A 19,179-nucleotide genomic window follows, 5' to 3' on the forward strand; every position below is an offset into this window, starting at 1 on the left:
GAGAGAGATTGCAGTGTAGTATTTGACCAAAAGGATAGAATGGTATTTAAGACCCCAGATTCGAGAGCCAAATCCCGTCTTCCCAGCTTATTAGCTGTAGGACTGGGGACATGTTACTTCACCTCCCTGAGCCTCGTTTCCCTAAGTATAAATGGAAGCTGAAAATAGTAGCGATCTCGTGGGGCTTTTAGAATGACTAAATGATTTACACCGAAAGCTTAGAATGGCACCAGAAACGGCTCGATACATTCTAGGCACCATTATTATTTCGTCTACCAAGACTCTGTGATTAGTCCTGCGTGCAGAACAGTCAGGGACAGAGTTAATTAAAAACAATGCTTGACCAACCACAAAGAGTTTACAAACAAAATTAAGACGTCAAAACACACAAAAGAAAACTATTTGAAAAGCCTCGCCCTGGATGTTATAGACAATTTATATACACATCAATATAAAAAGTGGGCAGTACAGACAATAAATAAGAATAATTCTTACGAGAGAATCATTGATGAGTAAATGCTCTAAGGCACGTTCGGCAGTAAAGCGAAGGACATAATAGCAAATGCTCTGAAGGCTTTTCTCATCCACCAAGTGCTGACAGTTTAGCTATCGTTTAGAAGGCATCTGTGATCTACTTATTACATGTTCTTTCAAATAGCTAGGTCACAAAGCTGAAGATAATTTTCTTTTTTTCTAATACAGAAATCTTTACATTTCAATTCATACTATCGTAATTTTTTTTGGTGGAGTAGCAGAGGGTCCGTTGTTTTCACCAGCCGCCAATCCTGTAGCGTATCTGCTCAGCTCAGGCAGTCTTGTGCTGCAACAGCTCTGTGTAGGTGTGTACACACACATACACACACACACACCCCACACAGAGGAAACTTCCAGGTTTTACATAACAATCGAGAAGGAACAGATAAGCAAGATTTCTTCAGGTCGTAAGTGGAGAGAGAGCTCCAGGACTTACAAAGCCACTCACCATCTGTGCCACCCCGAGCTGACTGCTGGGTGACACGCCACTGCAGAGCAGAAGAGGTGGCGAGGGTGGGGGAGGGGTGGGGGGCTCCGCAGGAGCTCAGCTGCCGCTTACCCGACCTGCCAAGGTCTCTCAGGGCATTAGTCACATGCTGAGTCCTGCGATGCTGCCCACTGGGCTAAAGGTAACTAGCAGACAAAATTCATACTTGACTTCCCGGGAGAAGAGAGGGTGGAGGATGGGCCAATGAGCAGCTGGGAGCAGAGTCACCCCACTGCCCCACCCATGGGCAGGGACAGGCATCAGTGTCACTGCCAGGGCTAGATCTGAAAACAGACACTGTTTTCTTTCTGCTCGGCTTCCTAATAAGAAGAGACAAAGGACATATTTTTAAAAATCAGTGAAATACACGATCAGATGTTGGGTGGTTATGTCGAACCAACATGAGACAGACCAAGAAAGAAACAGATTGTCCGGAGTATACTCCCAGCAGATTTATTCTGGGTGAATGCATAGGAATTGAGTTACTCTGGTCGGTGCCCATCACAGGGCATGCGGCGTGTGCCCGGCCCTGCGCCGGCAGCTGGGAGGACGGGGCTGATGACCTGGTGCAGGCTCTCCGTGGGCTAACCGGCTGCTGGGGAAGACACAAAATGAAGCAAGCCATGTCTGCAAGGTGTGAGAAGCGTTACCACCAGTGGGAGCTGGGGACGAGGCAAGGCCTCTGTGAGGAGGGCACGCATACACAGAGACCGTGAGGATAAGCAGACAAATCGAGTCCGGCCCCTGTTGGCACCGAGTGGTCAGGTTTCATAAACAGCACGGCTACCCTGTGAACTCGGAGCAACCTGACGAGTACAATGTGCAAACCTGCCTCCCCCTCCAATCACCTTCCAGCCGTCTTCATACCCACGGTGCCCCAAATCTGAATAGACGCCCCCCCGCCACACACACACACACACACACACACACACACACCCTGCCCTTGTCTCTTCTCTCCCACAGGTTCCTGAGTTGATTTCCATAAAACCTAGATTGCGTGAATTTGCAGCGGCTGTTCAACAGAATCCCATCCCTGTGTGAGAATATGAAATAATTCCCCCCCAAATGCAGTCCTAAGCTGGTGATTTTTTTTCTGTTTTAAGCATCAGCAGTAGCCAAGCTGCAGACAGCATTAGACTAAGAAAGAAAACAAAAATCTACTTCTAGAGAGAAGAAATAAACTAAGAAACTAAAAAACTAAGAAAGAAAACTTGAAAAAAACAAAAGCTTCAGAAAATTACTGATTTCGTAGCCCCCATGCAAGAACATTTAAGCAGACACAAGTCTGTAATGCTAAGGGTTTAAATCCAGCTACATTCTTATCTTTCGTGGGTAATGAAGGTATAGCGGTTTAATTCATGCCTCCCAGCTGGCAGCCAGGTGAGAGGCTGCAGACCAACTTCACTGAACCAACTGGTTAATGCAGTGCACAGGAAACTGTAGTCCATCCAGTAAAGAACTATGACAAATCCTTCTAGATCCACGTGAAGAATGACTCTTAAACGTGAATGGAAAGCATTAAAATCTTCTCCCTCCTATGAAACGTCTATTAAGGAAAAAGTGCCTGGGGTATTTAGAAATGGAGGCAGACCCAATTCAAAGAAAATCGGCCACAATAAACAGCCTCTCAATGCCGCAGGTGAATATAAACACCATGCTTCAAGACAGTCCCCTAACAGGTCTCGAAGAAGAATCAAGACTCGTACTTGCCAACAAATGATTGAAAACCACACAGATTTTATTCTTATTCCAATAGTGTTCTCGTTGGAATATTTTTAAAATTCTTTCCAAAGCAAATTTCCACATCGTCCGGGACGTTTGCAGGCCAGGTAAATAACAATGCTGCTGTTTGCTAAGACTATGATTCAATCAGCTTAAAGGCTCAGCAGTCAGTGTTTCTCCGTCAAGAACGCACGAGCCTATTGGCAGCCAGCGTCTCCTTCCCTGGCTGCTACTCCCGCATACCCTTCTTCCTCACACCTACGAAAAGTGGGTTTGCTGGAGTCTAAAACCACGGAACGACAGAGGACACAGTGACAGTGGTCAGGGAAGCATGGTGCAAGTCCAGGGCAAAGAACCAGAGCGAAGAGCGTCTTTAAGCAGATCTGGGCAGAAATAGATAGATGAGGCCAAGTGATAGAAACTGGATCACATGACTGTCAGAAAACAGAAATCCTGGGACTTATCGACCCAAACTTTGGGAAGCCTAGCTAGCAGCCCAAAAATGTGGAGTAAATGTTTCGGAAAGGCTTTCACATCCTGTGTCGCACTATATCATGATACAAAATGATCATAAGGAAGCTGAGGCTGGAGATCTAAGAGGCTTCCCCGAGGTGTGGCCCAAAACGGGGACACCGACCTGACTCTCAAGTCATGCTTTTTCCTCTAGGGGAACGATTGCTAACCTCTGCTCTGGGAACCCGCATGTATTGCTTTGCACGGGGGCTCGCAAGTCCCCTGCAGCCCACCCCGGCTCAGGAACTGCGAGCGCAGTGTCCTTCACGCGCTCACTTTCCATGGCAGGATGAGAGCTTAGCATCTGAACTCCATGTGAACACTCCGTGTCTTACATAACCGCTAGCGTTTGCCCCATCACCCTGGACTCCAAACATATGGGTCCAAGGCCACCCAGACACAAAGGTTCACCTTTTACCATTTTGTTTACACAAGGAAAAAGTGCTTTGGGGCAAAGGTAACTCACAAGGGCATAATTCTCTAAGGACACAGGGACATGTGCGCGCGTACACACACACACACACACACACACACACAGAGCTCCTGTGATTCCGCAGATGTATACTTACATCAGCATTTTATTTTCTTCCTATCATTTACGAACCAAAAAAATGGGTGATCTGGACGTGTCTCCCCTTCTAAAGTTCCTCAAGCTTTCATTCAGCTGAATAATCGCGGTTTGATGGAATACTTCACTAGGAATGCAGCCTTCAAGCAAACCCACATAAATGGCACCCCTGCCCCGGCAGCAGCGAATGAAGAAATCTGGACGTCTCTCCTTAAAAGCAGTGAGCCAAGCTGGCAAGACGCTACCATTCCTTGCTCCGCCTCCTCCCCTTGTACAATAGGCCATTTACAGAAGGCTGAAACTGCCCCTTTGTCCTGCTCTGGCTGGGCAGAGCTCGGCCTCCAGGACGAACAAGAGGGCAGCAGCCAGACCGTGTGCTGTTCTTTCAGCGTGCCACTCCAAAACCGTTGGATTCGTGATCCTTAACCCTGGCTGGCAAATTACCTAAAACTAGATTTGCTTAAGCCATCCTCTCTCGAACCAAAAGAGCAGCCGGGCTCTCCCTGAAGAGGGATGTAGGGATGCCAGGGCCCACCAGTTAGAGAGGAACAACAGTAGTCGCTGTCCAAACCCCACGCTATACAGGAACTCCTGACCATGGTCACTGCCCTTGGACCATCTTCCCATTCTGAGCATGAAAAGGAGAAAGACCATCCAGGAAACTTTGGGACCCCACACAGCAGTGGGCAAGTACTTCCATAAGGAATTAATGACTCCCTTCCACTGCCTTGGAGTGTTTCCTCCCAACTAAGTATAGTAAACCTTAGCGCACTTCATTTCCATTAAAGTGATTCTCTGGATCACCAATTCAATTTCCAAGAAGATTTTAAAAGGAGAAATGAGGCAGAGACGTTCTGCTTTTAGAAACCTGAATTTATTGAAATATTCGAGTCGAGTTGAAAATTCTCTACTAAACCACTCCCTGCCCATCTCCCCAAAGTCAGAAAGAGTAGGACATAATGCTTTTAAAGCATCAAGCTCAACTAATTTGTGACCAGTAAGAATAGGGCGATACCTCACCTGTTCATATTGGCCACCAAGCTACAACTTCCACATATGCCCCCAGTACTGAGATTCCAATCATAACGCGTCCAACTTGAACAGATCAACTTTTAGGGATAGAAGAAATGGTCCGATGTCTACTTATAATAGTTTCTGTGCTCAGTAAGCTACATATATATTTCAGTCACACGGCAAAAAAAATTACTTGAGAAGTGTGTGTTTTTTCCCTATTTACATTTCACTGATATTTTATTAAAATTCTTTGAACATGATTCTTCAAACAGGATCTTCAAACATGCTTCTTCAAACAGGATTTTGTGCGGTCACACGTGTGGCCACCACTGAACAAATTCTTCCATGTCATAGGAACACATTTGTATAATGTTAGGACAGTTTTAAAAATGTGTCTGATGGGTCCATATTCATATAACTCGACCTCATACTTGATTGCTTTTTAAAACTGACTTTTAAAAGCTTTTGACAGTAATATCCAATATTTGCCTTTGTAAGGTCAAGCCTCCAGAAATAACAACCCAGCTACTGTTACATTTCTCTGCCTTAGAAAAGCCTGAAATCAGTGAGGGGGGCTTTGTGAGGACCCAAGACTAGGACTGGCAGAGGTGGTCTCAGGAAAGGGGCCTTCTCTGCCTGATGGGTCCTCATGATCAATCTGAAAGTGACCGACAGGACGCCCCACAAAATGAGAGCCTTGGTGACAGAGAGGACACCTCACAAAATGAAAGCCTGGGTGACACGTGATGACTGACAAGAGTTTGGGGGAAACCCTCACCCTCTCCTGGGGTATGTACGTTATTTACTCTTCACATGTAGTCCAAACTGTGAAAAAGTTGTGGACCCCATTCGTGAGGCTTGGGAGTCAAAGACGTAACACAAATATATATACAGCATAGTGAAACCAAGGCCGCAGTGAGTGCAAATGAGGAAAGAGGTCACACGCCCTCAAGGAGGAGCCGCCTGCGGAAGGCACAAGGGGGGCTGGTCCTCAAGGGATGAGGGTGGTCTCAGAACGTTAGCTCTGCTTCAGGGTGTGCGGACCAACGGACGTCTAGAAGCAACTCGCTGGCTCAGCTCTAGGACTTCCGGCAAGTTAATCTGGACGGAGTGACAGGATTAAACTGGGTTCAGGAGAAGGGAAGGAAGACGTCCAGGAAAATCAGTCTGAAATGATTTCTTTAGGAGCCGCTGTGCTAAGCAATTACAAACATGACTAAATGCAATCCTCGCCACAGTCCTCGCGGCGGGGACATGTTATTAGCTTCAGTTCAAAGACAGGACACCGTGCCCGGGAAAAGGTCAATGTCCTGCCAGCTCCATGCGAGAACGGGGCTAAACGCCAGGGCTGAAGGCAAAGCCTGTGGACCTTGAAAGGCACGTGCTGCCAGTGGGATGACAGCCATGACACACATGGCTTTGAGAAGCCAGGATCTGAATCCCAATGCTCATCAACAGATAGAGGGACACCCAAAATGTGGTACCAGCAGACAATGGAGTATTATTCAGCCTTTAAAAAAAAAAGAAATTTCTGATATGCGCCATAACATAGATGAACCTCGAAAACAGGGTACATGTTCTAGGGACTTTGACGCAAATTTGTAGAGACAGAAATAGAGGTGGGAGGGGAAGGGGGAGTTATTGTTTCACAGGTACAGAGTTTGTGTTTGGGATGATGAAAAATTCTGAAACTCCACAGCACTAATGATTAGACAATATTGAGAACATACTTGATGCCAATGAATTGTATGCTTTAAAATGGTTAAAAGGGTAAATTCTGCGTTGTGCCTATTTTACAATATGAAGTTTAAGCTCTGCCCTTCCTTGGAAGCCACCAGAAAGTCTTTCCTATGCCTCCGTGCCCGCTCTGCATCCCCCTCCCTTGCCATTTCCTTCACCTACAGCCCCTTCCCTGGCCCTGCTTTAAGATGTCCAGCCCTACCCAAATAGGCCACTTTCTCTCATCAATTCATAATTATATGACCTCCTCCTCAGTCAGAGTCAGAAGAGATCAGTCCTCCTCTGAATTCCAGGAGTATGTTCCTCGCAGCCTGTGTGCGATCCTTAGCACCTCCTACTTTTTGCTTGTGGGGAGTGTATGCGCCTCTCTTTCGGGGCGAGGGCCTCTGTCCATCTGTCTTTATGTGCCCCTGACATCCTGCCCAGGACAGGTGCTTCATTAACCGTTCCTGAGTTACGAAGAAGCCTCTGTGATTCTGACCAATTCTCTGTTACAGGCCCCAGGACGGTGTATTTATAGAACAACAATTCTCCAAAGAGAAAGGAGGCATTCAAAGTATTTCTAAACTTGAGCGTTCTGCCTCCATACCCGCCATTGCGGCGGTGGCTGCCGCTGCCGTGAGCCTGTGTGCTCAAAGGGAGTAAGCACCACCTCCCAGGTGACGCGGACGGGGGGAGAAAAGGTGGAAAACCACTGATTTAAAGCTACATAAAACTACTCTCCTGCCCATCTTCCCATGAGGTTTTTCAATTCTCAGACTGTTTCACTTATGTATGTCACCTCAGGGTCAACAAAGGACAAGGGTCCTCTCCTCTCCTTAGCAGACCTCTAGACATATATTCGGACGGGAGACTGTGGATCACTTTTTGAAAGATCAAGGTTGCCCATAAGGAAGGGACGAGAGCAAACAAATACCTTTCTTAAGTAGAACTGCAAAGTCAGGAGAAGGCTGGAATCCAGAGCGCGACACCAGGATGGCATCCAGCTTCTGTAAGCGCGTCTTCTATGACAGAAAAGAGAAGCCTCGAAACCAGAGAAACCTCTCAGGAACTGCTGGGGAGCAATGGCAGGACTGCAGCGAGGAGAGCCCTTGCAAACGCCCAGGGCCCCCGGGTGGGTGGCCATCTGAGATGTAAGGAATGCTGCAAGCAGGACCTGCCCAGCATTCTCCAGAGGAGGAGGGGAAAGAAAGCCAACGAGTTCTCCTTCCATCACCCTTCAACATAGCTATGAAGACATGTCACGTACAGCCACTTGGGAGAAGGCTAATTACCGTTTGGACATGCCCAGCGTAGACATCCAGGCAATGTGAGGTGGCATGGATTTAAGAGGAGAAGTTTCCATTAAAAAAAAAAATCCTAAGGGAAGCAAGATTTTTCCATTGGTCTTCAAACACTGATTTAATATTAAGTGAGTCCTTGGAAGCCATGCATGAGGCAGGGATGTTTCCTGGTACGTGTTAGAGAAGGGGCGGGCTGGGAAGAACGGGCCTCAGTCAGTCGCCTCACTTGAGCTGATGGACACAAGACCTGCTGGCTAGGCCGGCCCAAGCCTTCTGCAGGAACCGAGACAGAAGACGCTTCTGTAGGTCCGGCTTCCCACTCATCCACTGAATCCAACAAGGCACGTTACCTCAGTTGACATCTGGCACAGGAAGAGCCCTAAATATGTCTGGAGGACTGCATTTTAAGAACATAACACCATAGGCTAGGGGACAGGGCAACACAAGGAGAGACTATTATGACAAGAACTAGGGAAGGAAATATAATTCAGAATGGACTCTCCACCTTCCTGGCCTGCGACAACCACAAAGCGAGCCCTGAGGCAGAAGGCTCCCCCTCCTGGGAGGGAAAGAACTTAATAGGAAAGAGGACAACCGTCCTTTTACAATAGCCACAGCTAGAGCCAGCAAGGCAGGAACTCCTCTCCACTTGAGGTCCCAGGACGGAAAGGAGGGCCCATTTGTTTGAGAAACTGCACGCAGAGAAGGTACCTAAGTCCCGGGGTCCCCTCAGATGTTGTGTCCAAGAGATACTAGTCTCAGATGCAAAAACCTCACTGTTCTAGGTACTGGCTGTGCCCCTGATGAGCTGCAAAGTCTCACGGCCACTTCGCTGCTGCCCTGTGGACCTCAAAGGGGATAAAGAAAGGATGGAAAGAGGGGAAATGTATGCCCCCTTCTGTCACCGACACCACGGAGCATCTCCAAGATGAAGCTAGAGAAAGCAAAAGATGGCCACACGGCCCTGACGTTCGGGACTCAATAACAGCATTCCACCTCCACCCAGAAACTCCAGATGAGAGCACAACACAGGAAAAACAAGCAACATTAAAAACCATCAATTCTATGCCGTGCCACGTAAATATTTGTTTTGTGATTTTATTATTCTATGTACTTTGCTGTGTTATTATTATTTTTTTATTTCTCCAGATAAAGATGATATCACTAGGACAGGTCAGTTCACTTCCTCTTATACATATGTATTTCCCACCTACTCCAGAAAATGGCCAAGGGTGGCAACGTCTCCAGCGAAGAGGAGACAGATGGCGAGAAGCCCCTCCCCGATAATACACACCTAGGCTCTCACCGTCCGCCCCGTCTGGGACCCTGGCACAGCCATGGACCAACTACGTGGCAACTTCCACACAAGGGTCCCTCTGAGAAAGGTCCCCCTGCGAATGAACAAAATCGCAAGGGAAAAAGCCACTCCCCCTCGTCCCTTGCCAACAGAAGGACAACACTTGGCAGCGTTTCCTTCTGCCTTCAACGAGTTCCCGGTATCAGTGAAAACAAACGCACCTGCAGGAAAGATTTAACCAAACTATGCAGACAGAACGGGAAGAAGTAAGCGGTGGCGGGCTTCAGGAGGGAGAAAGCCTATGGATGGGCCAGACTGTGAAGGCAGGGCCTTCTAGAGAGCCGGCTGGAAGCAGGCAGAGACCCGTGGGGGTGGGGAAACAGCCTGAGAGCCAGCCCGGGCTGGCCGGCGGGGAAGGGACCACGATGCCATAAACCAGGGTCATGGTCACGCCGCCAGTGCTCAGACTCAGCCCGGCCGGCTGGTGAAGCTCGTCCCCCTGCAGCGGGGCGCTGTCTGCAGAGTATCCCGTGTCCCCACCAGGGTGAGGCCTGGTGCGGGAGACAGAGAAGAACAAGGCCCAGTCCTTGCTGCTCACAGAGGTCACGACGATCAAATAGCAGTGACCTGGATAAGAAGGCTGAAGGGACACAAGGTTGGGTAGGGTTACTTACACCTCTTAAAATAGACTGCGGTTCAGGGGGACTGATAAACTAGAGGAATGGCTTAGCCGCACGGGGTAAGCGGGAGACAGAGCACAGACAGACCAGCCACTCACGGATGGGGACGCTTTGGAGTGTTTATGGATTTCAGCACGGAAATTAACTGTTTCATGCAGCACTGTCCCTAAAAAGCAGCGATGAAGGGAACCTACCAAATATTCTCGCACCGTGGGCTTCCTCAAGACCAAACAGCCTCTGAAGAGCGTGGGACCCCGCTGTGACCTCGAAATGTCGTCAGCTCTGTGGGAGACCTCAGTGGTGGTGGAGGAAGTGACACAGGAGACACAGACAGGGCTGAAGGATTAAGCTCATTGTAGGTGGAGGGGAGGGAGGGGGGCTTGGTGACAACCACGGGACAAGGGCTAGAATAACACCCAGAGTTCAGGTAACTACGAGAGGAGGTGGCTGGCCCGAGGGAAGCTACAAACAAAACAAATCCAACAAGTTGCAGAGGACTGTTGAAAAATGATGCCATGTTCAAAAGGGAAGGAAGAAAAAGAGATGGTCTCGTCCGGCTATTACCTACTTGCAACAAGTGACGCGAGTTTGGGGTCTCTATTTTCCCCTTGCGTTTTGTTTACATTTTATTGTGAAAATTTCCACATGGATTCAAAGGTATATAGAATAGTGTAAGAAGGTACTACGTGCCCCTAATCCCAGCTTCACCTTTAATCATGATCAACGTTTTGCGACTATGGTCTCATTTTACACCCATTTTTTGAAAAATGGGTTTAAAGCAAATCCCACAGAGCTTCTCATTCAGGTGGCACGCCGGAGGCCCATCCAGCACGACGCTCCGTTCCGGGGGTCACGCTGACCTGACACCTTCGCTGGGTCCTGCCAACTGACTCAAGGCTTCGACAAAGAAAGCCAACCTAAATATTGACACGAAGTGCCATACCCACCATGATATTTAATTGTCACACAAGAAAAGGTCCATATGTTCAATCTGAGAATATTTACTGTGTACGCACTTTGTACAGAACTTTGCTCCAGGCTCACAGTAGTGAATAAAACAGAAAAAAATAAATAAATAAAATCTTTGTTCTGGGGATGCCAGGGTGGCTCAGTCAGTTAAGCGCTGCCTTCAGCTCAGGTCATGATCCCAGGGTCCTGGGATCCAATCCCGAGTCGGGCTCCCTGCTCAGCGGGGAGTCTGCTTCTCCCTCTCCCTCTGCCCCTCCCCTTCCTCATGCTCTTTCTCTCCCTCAAATAAATACATAAAATCTTTAAAAAATAAAAATAAAATAAAATCTTTGTCCTAATGAGGCTTCTCCACTGTTAAGCTTTGGTCCAAAGTCAAAATATACTCTGGATTTAACATGACTCTCCTGACGTTTGAGGCCAATTTGAAGGAATCACAACCTAGTTTTGTAAAGCAGTTTTGATCCCCCCTCAACTGACAAACTGAGTTCTCTCTCTCTCTCTCTCTCTTTTTTTAAAAAGCCATTTACAGGTATCTTGCCATGCTAATGTAGAGAAGGAGTTAATTTTCTGGTTCTCTAAACTTTTTTAAATGCATCCAAAATAAACAAATGAGTGCTTAATACGTAAATGCACTCACGTATGAACTCAAGACACTGACAAATATTTTCTGAACATTATAAAATACACATATATGAATTTAAGCTAAAAAATAAGTATCTACCGAAGTTCTAATACATCCACTCTGCCCCCTGCATGGTCTGCCCTCACTACGGAGCCCATGTGCCCCATTTTGGAGACTACTACTGAGCAGTACCTGCAAATTCTCTGGGCACCTGCCTGGCTAGAGTCTCTGTCGGTTCTTGAGTATTTGAGGCAATAAATCAAAGTGCTAATTGGAGCACCCTGAAAAGCTGGCACAGCTAGGGGGCAGCGTAACAGTTGCCGCCAAAGCCAACACACAGACTTCCCATCTAAGAGGGAGACAAAGATACTCAGCATTGCCCATGAGGGCAAGAAGTATCCTGGAAAGGACAGGACGTTGCCAGTGACGTCGCCTGGCCAAACGTGACAGCCCAAATGGACTGGGCCAGCTAGTCTGGAGGAAGGAGAATCAAGGCCTCAGGGCCACGGCTGACTAAGAGGCTGGCCTCATCTGAGTAGGCCTCTCCTGGGGAGCCCCAAGCTTCAGCCCCTGCCTCGAGGACCAGGGATCTCCAGCCAGCCTACACTCTAGAGAGGTGCTGGCCTTGGTGGCGCTTATCTCTCAATCCTGTCAGGAGAGGAAGACACAGGCTGGCTCTGTCTTCCGGGTCTAGTCTGTCTCTGGGCTCGCAGCCACGCCTCTCGATCGTGGTTCTGTCCTCCCGGAGGTGGTTGGTTGGACTGCTTGACAGGCAAGTCCCCTGCCAGCTCCACCTTCTGGGGTACCTCAGAAGCTGGCCTGAGGCACAATGTGGGTAAGTGTTCCTGCAGAAGGAACAATAAGCTATTTGACCCTTTCACTAGTGGCACAGAAACAAGGTATGGTTTTAAGTAGAAATACCAGGTAAATGAAGACTACAGTACAGTTACGTAAGACTATCTAGAACTTGACACTGATCTGCCTCCCTCCCACATCCTGCAAAGCCTACAACCTCCTGCTGTTTGAAAATCTCTGCAAGTACCCTGAAAGAGATACCTCAGATGTACCCCTAGACACTAAGTTCAACCCAATGAAAGTTCAGGCTTTGGTCTAGTGATTTTTGATGACATAATACACAAACTGGGAACATTTAAATGTATATTCTTGTCAGTGACCCCCCTCTATAGGACACCCGACCATCTGAACGTCTCCTGGTCTCAACCAACCGTCGGCCAATATTAAGTGCTTACTAGCAGTAAGGTCCCGTTTTAAATGCTGCCGAAAACACACAAATGACAATGACGAGGTCTATTAAATGCCCAGAGCCTAGAACGTAGCTATGTGAAGGAGCAAGATATGTTCACATGAAAGGCAAATGAAGGAGGGAGGGAGGGGTGCTATTCCACACACTGAATAACCAGTACAGTTAGGCATCAACCAGTTGGGAAAGAAGTAGGACACTGGCCCAGAACAGGCTCAGGAGATCCCCAGAAGAACCAGGCATTAACTCTTCCGAATCTGAATTAGGGGTGGGGGCACTTGGGGTTGCAGCTATTTCTAACCAATATGGGAGTGTTTCAGCATTTTAACCATCATTGTGGCTGCTGGCACACCACATCTAGCTGAATGTCAGCCTAGGGTTCCAGTGAGTGATCTGGAATCTCTAAGGAGCAGGGCTGTGAGGCAAGAGGGTGCGATAAGGAATTGCAGAAAGCTTTTGCTAAATGCACAGGGTCCACGAGGCCCTTCCAGGACACAGGAAGGCCGGTCAGGCAGCAGAGAGAGCTCACAGAAAGGGCCTTAGGATGCAGAGATCTTGATGTAACCCTGTGCTTCCAGAGTTTGCTTTCCAGAAGTCCCAGGATGTGGTAGTTTGCGAGAGGCAGGGAAACAGCAAGTTGGAAGCAGACTCTAGAAGCTCCCAAGAGCCAACCTAAATAAAGACTTGAGGCCTTCTAGAGGGAGCCCTGGAAGGCTTCTGGCCAGAGGAGGGATTCAATCAGAGTTCTGCATTAGGAAAAGCAATCACCCTCCTTTTTTTTTTTTTTTTTTTTTAACGAAGGGTCTCTGCTGTCTAAAGCAGAGGTGAAGGGCTATGGATTGGGCAGTGACACCCAGGAGAAAAAGGAAGAATGGGTATGTATTGTGCAATACTGTACAGAGAGTAAGTTAGGAAAAACAGATTGGAGGGCACAAATCAAGGAGTACATCAAGATCCGGTCATTCCCCGAACAGGCCCAGGAACAAACTCCACTACATGTCATAGCCAGAGGGGAACACAGGTTGTGTAACCTGGGCTAAGTCACCCAGCTCCCACACAACAGGTCGGCCAAGGGAGCAAGTTAGGCTATTTCAGTGTTCTGGGGTCTGGGGTCATTTGGAAGTCCCTCAGACCAGGTGACTGTGGAAGCGAGTCCATGTGCGTGAGCTGGGGCTCCCACCCCTGCCCTCTTCGACCGAGGCAGCCCTGCTTTTTATGCTATCCTGGGGTTCTGCCTAAAATTGTACTAGAAAAAAGGCACCCATACCCACTAGACGACACCACTGTGCCTTCAAAGCCTGAAAATTCACAGTTCTGTTCTCTTGTCTAAAACATGCTGAGAAAGTCTGTTTCTGGTACAAAGTACCGTAAGGTGCACAGCAGAAAGCAAACCTATGTGCATGGTGAGGCCAATCTCTTCCTTAAGTGAGTGACGCTCGACCACGTCTGCTAAGCCCGGGCTCCTGTTCCCAGCCACGCACTCTATTCCTTCCACACGCTTGGTGCATTAACCATGTGCCTCGACTGTTGACCAGTCTTAGGAGACCCACTTCTAGAGCAGGCAAAGCCTTTTACTTTTTAATTCTCTAGAAAGTCATAGCCGTGTAGCAGGTGATCTTGCCGCTCACCAAACCAAGCTGAACCAAAATCTGTCATCATTTTCAGCACTCTGGTGGCATACGACCGAGTACAAAAATGAGACAGGGAAATATCAAGGAGCAGTGGCATGGAAAAGAACCAGCTCTGTCCTCAGTCTCGCCACTAGCTGGGTAACCTGGAACTTTCCAGACACTCCCTGGACTAAGAACGTTTCAAGCTCTAGAGAGGCAGCCAAGCCAATTAATTAGGAGCTCTGACCCTGAAGCATGACTGTGTAGGTTCAAATCCTGGTTTGGGCGACTTAATCCCTCCACCTGTTTTTATATCTTTTGTAAAATAGGGATAATAGTAAGATCTACCTTGCAGGGCTGTTGGGAGGATTAACTGAGTTAACACATCAGAAGCACTGAGAACAAGGCCTTGCGCGGTTGGCTGTTATCACCACCTATCATGTCCTGAGCCTGCCCCTGCCGGAGCTATGGCTGCAAGGTTAGTCAGCTGACACTGCCCTGCTTTGTAGGTGACAGCTGAGCCTTGAGGGAGAAACTAGTCTCTGCAGCAACTTTCTCTTTACTCTAGTTATTAAAAGAATAAATGGTATTCGAGGTATTTGGGCCTTAGATATACAGACATTTCTCTCATAACAAACCTGAGGGGGAAAGCACCAATTTTTTCCACAGCCAAAACTGTGCATGTGGAAGATAATACATTTATCAGAAGGCCTTCCAGAATGAGGAAATGGTATAAACAGCAATCCATATTTTCTCCTTTGATGCCCTAATTTTTTCCATTTATCTCTCCAGACCATGAAATTCTTATTTCGAAAGCTGTTGACTAGAACACATGAACCCAAAAGTCCAATAAAACCATTCACTAACAAAAATGATTTTCAAATCATTGTCAATTTCAACAGCTTTAGAGCAGAACATGCCCTAATATTTTAAAAAGATACACTTAAATATATAAGATGCCTGGCAAACTGTTCTGAAATAGTTATTCTTAAATATCCAGCAATAGGGGCACCTGGGTGGCTCAGTCAGTTGAGCGTCTGACTCTTGATGTCAGCTCAGGTCACAATCTCAAGGTCCTAGGATCAAGCCCCATGATGGGCTCTGCACTCAGCAGGAGTGCCCTCTGCCCTTCCCCCATACAGACACACATAGGCACCCTCTCTCTCTAAAATAAATAAATAAATCTTTAAAAATATACATCCAACAATAGGAGAAGGGCAAAGAAATTGGGACATATCCCATACACCCCCATTATGCAGTTATCCTCAAAATTCATTTTTTCAGGAGCAGGTAACAACATGGGAAAATGTTCACAATATAACAGGTAATTAAAATATAGTTATCAAAATTTTATCTTCAATTAAAACGATATAGTACATTAATATGAAAAAGTAAATTAAAAAAATTGTTTCAAAAAACACAAAAAGGAAATACACAAACGTTACTAGCATTTATTCTCTCGAAGACCTTTTTTATAGCTCCCAAATGTTCTATAAGCATAGGTTCCTGTTATAATATAAGAAGCATATAATATATATTCCTATTTTCATATAATTCTATAATGAAAGCATACAGTCCTATTATAAATACTTTCGTATTTACATACTGTATGTGCTTTTAAAAATTATAATTTTTTATTTTATATACATACACACACACACACACACACACATATGTATATAGGTTTTCTGAGGCAAATGGTTTTGATTTAGATATTAGACAGCTTTCAAATTTTCATTTAAAACTTGGAAGACTGGCATCTAACTCATGAAGAGAATTAGCCCAGGTACACAGAGCCACCAGTTTTGAAATCTTAGATTTTGGAAATGAGACATTTGCCTCCAGCCAAAGGTATTCTTCTAGGCAGGCAGCACAGGGCAACAGAGTGCTCAGCTCCACCTAAGCTTTCGTCCAAAGAATGTGCCCTCTCTCCAAGCCAGTCACATTTCAAGCAAGGTTCATTTCGTATTTCATTGTCCCCTTTTGATTCCACAAAGGTTACAATTCAGTCAAGAACTTCTAAATGTCAGCATGTAAAAAAGCAGAAAAGGCAACCTAACACGGACTAGTTTTCTCTGTGGTCTGGGCAATTTTTTCAAATTACGTATCACCTTGGGCTTAACACAAACTAGAAATTCCTATGAGCTATCATTCCGCATTTTAGTTAAGGAACTGGAGATAAAATGATAATTTCAGAGTTGTAGCCACAAACACTGGTAGAACTGCCTCTATTCTAGTCCATAAGCTTTACCAACTCGGGTTTCTTTAAAAGCTCTCAGAGGGAGGGAGCCTGGGGGGCTCAGTCAGTTAAGAGTCTGCCTTCGGCCCAGGTCATGATTTCAGGGTCCTGGGATAAAACCCCACATCGGGCTCCCTGCTCATGGGAGTCTGCTTCTCCCGCTGCCTCTCTCACCCGCCCCTGCTCGTGTTCGTGCTTGCTCTCTCAAATAAAATCTTAAAAAAAAAAAAAGAAAAAAAAAAAAGCAAGCTCTCAGAGCCCCTTTAAGTACAACAATATTTAAAGCTAAACTCAACCACTGGCAGCTTCAGATCAGCTCTGTTCACTGAGAGGTCGTCTCCAGGCGTGAGTATCAAAGAAAAGTGACCCTAAGATGTTTGCCCAAGTTGGAGTGACAACCTTCAGTAAAAACTCTTGGCATCTTCAGTCCACCTCCTCGGACTGACCCGCCCGTGAGAGAGAAAGGCTTGAAGACCAAGATTTCAAGTTAGGCCATTGGATACCAACAGCTTGGAGCTGCCTTGAAGTTCCTCTGTATTTTTTAACACAAGAGTCTAACCCATCGTGTCATCCAAACCATACTGTTCATAAAACATTCTCAATGGATCCTAACTCAACAGAATTTGTAAACAAGAGAGAGTAAGTGCAGAAGAATAATGGACATACGCTTTATGTGGCAAATGTGCACAATAAATTCAGCAACTGACCTTAAAATATATATTCATCTCAGGTTGCTGAATATCAATATCTAGAAATTACTAATATTCCTATAGTCTTGCTCTTTCCAGAAAAGTGAAACTTGGAGGGAGAGAGGAGAAATCCCCAGATGTAATGAGGAAACAGTCTGATCTTTCCCTAGCCCCTCCTCTGAACACGTCCATTTTCCACAAGACAGCTACATGAAAAACGAACGATGTAGTACGGCCTGGACCTGAGGCATGGATACTGTGGCATGCTAGGACGCTTTCAGTTCTTTCAAACTTCATTCAAAAGAGAGCTAGCCATGAAAATTCTACCTCTATGATACAAACTGAAACCTGTCCTTACCTGCATTTGTCCCAAATAGCTATCTCTTAAATGCCCCCAAATTAAAAAGCCCACAGATCTCTTTTTAGTCAGGATGCCTGCAATAATAATAAAAATACTGCCAAAATATGCATAACAGAGACAGGAAGGAAATAGGTCAAAATGCTTATAATTGTGAGGGAAAGGTGATTTTAAAAAATTCTTCTGTTTACAGTAAATGCAGAAAACAGAGATCTATAATATATGGTCTATAATATGTCTATATTATTTTAAGTGAGGAGGGAGGTGTGAGGTTTGCCTCTTTTAAGGATTTTCTTTTTCCAGTCATAGAATCTTAGCTCATGAAAGACTTTAGCCTAATGCGTTCCTTTCACAAATAAGGAGTCAAGTTACGGACTGGGAAGGGATTTTCCCGGTTGAGTGGGGACAAGAAAAAACATCTCCAAAGACTGGCTCCACAATGATGGGAAGCAAGATTTCCTTTAAAAGTTCGACCTCCTCGACCCCACTCATCTGCCAATCTAACCCGTCATCTCCACTTGAAAGTGCAGAATCAACCAGAAATTTTTGACTGACGTTTTGTGTTAAGCAAATAACTGTTTACACTGGGATAATCACAGGTGAAATTTGCGTCGGAAACTGTGAGATTTCATGTTTTTCTTGTGCTAAGCAAAGACAAAAAAAATAAAAGGAAGGGTATTGACAGTCGGGGGCACTTTGGATACTCCTGCACCAAGAAAATGCTTTAAAGTACTTTAAAGGGCGAAGAGCACTTTTATAACGTTCTAAATTAAGCTCCATAACCTTGAAAGGGGCTGGACTGGGGAAGGGGTCTGAGATCCTAACATACACACTGATGAGTGTCTGTTTCTAGGTTCTCGTCCACGTGTCCATTCGAGTCATTTACCACCCCTCTCGGGCTACGCTGCAAGGTGACAGGTATCATGTCTGCTTCCTAAATTCAAAACACCAGGCTTCGTGCATCAATGACTGCAACACGCTATGTGCAGCGGCTATGGGCACTCTTCTGGAGACACCGCGAGAATTTCTACATTTGGTAACCGGCTTTTTGATGCGGCATTTGACCCTCCTGCAAGCGCTCCGCGCAAGGGCCACCATCACGCCGAGGTAGCAGGACCGTCCGGCTCGGAGGCTTCCAGGCGCGGTCCGAGAGCGCCTCAGAAACCCTGCCACGGGGACAGGAGGGATGCCCGTGGCCGAGAGACCGCCGGCCCCAGCCCCGCGGGATCATCCCTCGCATCTGACGCTCGGGGTCCGGCTTCCGGGCCGGGCCAGTCCCCGCCGCCACACAAACAAGAGGCCGGTCCCGCGGCGCGCGTCACCCGGACCCCGCCGTGCACCAGCCCCGCGCCCGCGCAGCCCGCGCGAAACGGCGGCCGGGCATCCCCGGCTCAGGCACAGGAAGCGGCGACGGCTCGGGGGGCCCGAAGGCCTCCATTGCCGCGGGAGCCGAGGGTAGAGGCCGGAAAAGGACAACGTCTCCGGGAGCCGAGGGGAGGCTCACGCGTCTCCGCTGAGGCCGCCGCCTCCCGGGCTCGTGCCGGCGGGGCAGCCTGAGCCCCCGCGCCTCCGCCGAGACCACCGGCGCCGCAG

General features: G+C 47.1%; 1 protein-coding gene across 3 annotated transcripts in view; it reads right to left on the reverse strand.

Moving 5' to 3' along the window:
- The window catches only part of ACSL1 (acyl-CoA synthetase long chain family member 1), a 200,621-nt gene that overhangs the window by 45,149 nt on the left and 136,293 nt on the right, over positions 1-19,179 (reverse strand). The window contains exon 1 of one of the 3 annotated variants that reach the window (XM_002914019.4): positions 3,826-4,009. The exons of 1 other annotated variant lie outside the window; for it this stretch is intronic. The gene's annotated coding sequence lies outside the window, so the exon portion shown is untranslated. Of the gene's footprint in view, positions 1-982; positions 1,296-3,825; positions 4,010-19,179 lie in introns of those variants that run through there. One more of the 3 variants, XM_019792652.2, reaches the window with a different exon arrangement.

Source organism: Ailuropoda melanoleuca, chromosome 18 (assembly GCF_002007445.2).
Source record: "Ailuropoda melanoleuca isolate Jingjing chromosome 18, ASM200744v2, whole genome shotgun sequence".
Classification (NCBI taxonomy): domain Eukaryota; kingdom Metazoa; phylum Chordata; class Mammalia; order Carnivora; family Ursidae; genus Ailuropoda; species Ailuropoda melanoleuca.